Below are 4,367 nucleotides of genomic sequence, written 5' to 3' on the forward strand. Positions count from 1 at the left end.
TGTAACCTGCTATGTCTGAGCCTACCATCGAAAGGCTCCACAGTTCCTGTTCAAGCTTCTAAATCTCGCCTCTTGGGCAGTATTCCCGAAGGAGCATTCACTTCAAGTTTTCCCAACCCATGGAGTTCGCCACCACTAGGGTTAGTGTCTTGACGTGGCCGTTCCACCATGTCAGGGCGCGTTCAGAGAATGTACAAGCAGCAAACTTCACTTTGCTTTCTTCAGGGCATCCGCAAATTTCGAATACAACTTCTGTTTTCTCTATCCATTGAGATAGAGCCAATACTCTCCCAGTTCCGTGAAAGGAAATAGGTTTTCCGTTTGTGAAGTCCTTGTAAGTGCATACTCCTGAACGGCCTTGACCTTGGCCATTTGTAAAGCTGTTTGTTCCTCCTCCCGATCCGTTGTTGCTCATTTGAGCCATTGCTGCGGTTACAGCAGCGGTTATAGCATTCTGGAACATAATGGCGTCCATAATTGGAGGAGGTGGTGGAGGTGGTGTTGAAGTTGAGTTTCTGCGTGTTGATCTACGAGGAGGCATGTTCTGGTAGAGAAAAATAAGAATGAATACTATAAGTTTCTAATGCTTGGACAATAGTGTGTTAGTTGTATTTTGTAACTTGTTTTGACTTTAGTTTATGGTTTCAGGGTAAGCATAGAATTTTTTTTTGTTAAACTCATAAGTTTACGAGAGGTAAAATAAAGAAGTACTTCATATTAATATATATATTGGTCACACCCGTGGTGTGTTACATATCTTGCTTGGGAAAATTTGACCTACCTAGAGGTCTCTGATTATAGTTACAAAGGAAATAAGCAAAAAGAAAAACTTTTATCCGAAATCCTATTTTATAACAAAATTGTTGGGGCTTGAACAAGCTCTACTTGCGGCGTTTGGAGCTGGATTCGGCATCCGACCGTTTGACTCCCATCAGTCGCCTCTCGAGATCTGCTTGTTGTTCCTTCATCTCTCTTATTTCAGCTAGAGCTGTTACCATTTGGTTCTGAAGTGTCCCCGTGTAGATTTGGGTATTCTCATGTAGTCCTTCCAAACGGCGGATGCCAGCGGAGTTACCTTGGGTAGCAGCATTGATCTCGCGAACTCTGGCTGCTTGTTGGTCCGCCTGGTAGTTCTGGTTAGCTATAGCGTGCACGACGACAGGAAGTGCTCGATCAGCTGAGCCTCCCCCACTGATGTTGTAAAAATCCCAACACATGCCGAATGGAGGGCGTACACCTTGTTGACGGCTCCAGTAGTAGAGGTGACTTCCCCACAGAGGAATGGGTCCTGGTTGATATGGTCTGATTTCAGGAGGATGAGGGATGGGAGGGTCGATTACTTCCGGTTCGGAGTCTGTTCCACTAAAAACTTCCACGATCTCCTCGTCGACTTTGAAATCTTCTCCGACTTCGATTTCGAATTCTTCTTCGACCTCTTCTTCGATTTCCTCTGGGTCTTCTTCCGGGTCTTCTTCTATCCACCCGCCGTTGCCTTGGTTTGGGTAGTAGGGATCTCCTGGTAAATGGAATCCGGCCATTTGTCTGTACTAGGATAGAGGTATGAGCATTTTATAAGAAAAGAAATTTCTATTTAACGACTTCCTATGCCTATCTATATTTTTACAGGGCGCAAATATTTTATTGTTCAATTATTTTTAACAATAGACTTATTGTATTTCAATTTAGCGAATTCTAAAATAATTTGTATTCGGTAAGTTTTTGGCTTGTTGTCCACTATGATCACTCCTCGACGTACGTTGGTCAAATCTAGGATAAATATAGTTGATCAGGCTATATTTATTCTTGATTTGATTACATACCTCGAGGCCCAATCATAGTGTCGCAACTTGCCTTAATACTTTATTTAGAAAACTTGTCATGATACGAGACTGATGCATACGAGTAAAATGCATGTATATTGTTTTTATGAAAATATTTTGTCAGAGTTTTTTTTTTGGTCCCCTTTGCATTTATAGTTTGTATATCTTATGTGGTTTGATATACTTAGTTCACTATAAACAATGCTTTGATACCAATCTGTCACACCCCCAAACCAGACTGGCGGAAACATTCGGGGGTGGATGACTTCACGTAGTATCACAACAATTGAATATTGTAAAGAAAGTAACACAACCATCATATATATAATGAAAACGTATATTGTTGCGTTATACATGTTATCAAAAGAATATTACAATATGATGATAAATGTTCAATAATAAAAACATCCTTAGTGTTCCTTCTCCCAAAAGCTGGTAGTTACCTGTATTACTGATTCCCTGAGAAATACAAGTGGTTTTGAAAAAGTGTCAACAATTAAGTTGGTGAGTTCATGAATTTTTTTGCATTGAAAAGTGTATCCTTTTTAGTAGTAAATCGATGAACGAGGTTTTCAGAAAATCCAATATTTTCTATAAATGGTTTGAATAGTTTTCAGAATTAGTATGTTCCATACTAGTATAATAATGATAACTTTGTGCCAAAATGATGTAGAAAACCGAATGCATAATGATTCTCGTAAATCAAACTTGTTTTTATACTTTTATGTGAGTTTTATAACCATACTATTGACATTGATGGCCTGTAACAACATTCTTCCGGTGTTGTAGTGTTATGACATTTGTCACCCCAGACCTGCCGGTCTAACTATAGCTAGTAGTTTAGATGCGGGGTTGTCAATCCCGTATAGACTCTGCCTCGCTCTAGTAGCTGAACAAAACGCTGAACTAGTACGGGTACCCTCGCCGTACACCATATGAACTCCCCCACTAGGGTCTCGTATGGTCACTAGCTGTCGTTCGCAGTCAATAACCGCTCCGAATCTGCTCAACCAATCCATGCCCACAATAACACAGACGTCCCCCATCGCAATCGGGACCAAATCAATAGGAAACTAAACGCCGAAGATCTCGAGTACGCATCCTCGAATCACCTCAGTGGCATACACTGCTCTCTCGTCAGCTATGGAAACTCTCAGAGGTCAACTTAATGTCTCTCGACTAATACTGATGTGCTGACTAAAGGCTAAATCTACAAAAGTCCGAATCGCACCCGAGTCAAATAACACCAAAGCAGGGACAGAACATACAAGAAATGTACCTACGCATATCATAATATAAGCATATCACCACAAACTCAAAATAAACATGAGAAAGAATACATACCAGCCATAACATCGGGCACAACACGGACCTCCTCCGCGGTTAACTGGAAGGCTCTCCCCCGTGCCTTCAGTGCCTCGGCCTTCACCGGCCGACTCTCTATAGCTCTGATAGCAATAAGGGTAGATCCCAGAGATGCTCCCTGCGCTGACCCTCGTAACTGCGGACACTCTGCCTTTCGGTGTCTGGTCTGGTTGTAGTGGAAACAGACTGCAAACCCCTTGGGGCAATCCTTGGCCATATGCCCCTCTTTGCCACATTTGTAGCAAGACCCTGCTCTGCACACCCCATCATGACTCTTTCCGCACTTGCCATAAGTGCGACCCTTCTGATTCCATCTCCTCGAATCGGCGGGCTTGGCCCGCTTGGCTGCCGGCTGAGACTGTGCCGATCGCCTGTCCCTCCCCTGAGACTCCGCCTCCTCCCTAGCCTTAGTCTCCAACTCTTTCTCCCTCTTCCAAGCATTTTCCTGAAGCTCGGAAAATATTCGGTATGACGAGTTCGCTGTGAACTCTCGTATATCGCTCCCTAAAACGCTCAGATATCGGCTAATACGTGCCTGCTCGGAAGTCACGTGCTCTGGGCAGAACATCGCCCTCTCATGGAACATCCTGGTAATCACTGTAACAGACTTAGTACCCTGCTTGAGGGTCAAAAACTCCTGGGCCAAACGCTCCCTCTCCCCCTGGGGAACATACTCCTCTCGGAACATAGCGGTGAACCTCTCCCAGGTCACTGTAGAAAGCTCAGTAGGCGAATAGTGCGCCGTCACAAACGTCCACCAGTCCTTCGCTCCCAAGCGAAGCTGGTTCAGCGCGAACCGAACCCTCAAATGCTCTGGACATGAGCATGTGAAGAAACGCCCCTCAATGTCCGAAATCCACCTCATCGCCACAATCGGATACTGCGTCCCATCAAACTCTGGTAGTTTTGTGTTGCTGAACTCCCGGAACAACAACGCATCACCACCCTGCGGTCTAGCTGCAGCTATAGCTGTAGTGGCTGCAGCAACAGCAGCATCAGAAAGAGAAGCTAATCTCTCATCAGAAGTCTCTATCATCATGGTCTTGATAGACCCAAACATCTCTGGTATCTCTGCCCTGATGACCGCAACCACCTCCTCGTGAATGATCCTACAAATCTCCTCATCACTAGCACCGCTGCTCTCTGGTGTAAGGCGTGTCCTAACCATGATGTCTTTGAAAC

Source organism: Lactuca sativa, chromosome 5 (assembly GCF_002870075.4).
Source record: "Lactuca sativa cultivar Salinas chromosome 5, Lsat_Salinas_v11, whole genome shotgun sequence".
Classification (NCBI taxonomy): Eukaryota; Viridiplantae; Streptophyta; class Magnoliopsida; order Asterales; family Asteraceae; genus Lactuca; species Lactuca sativa.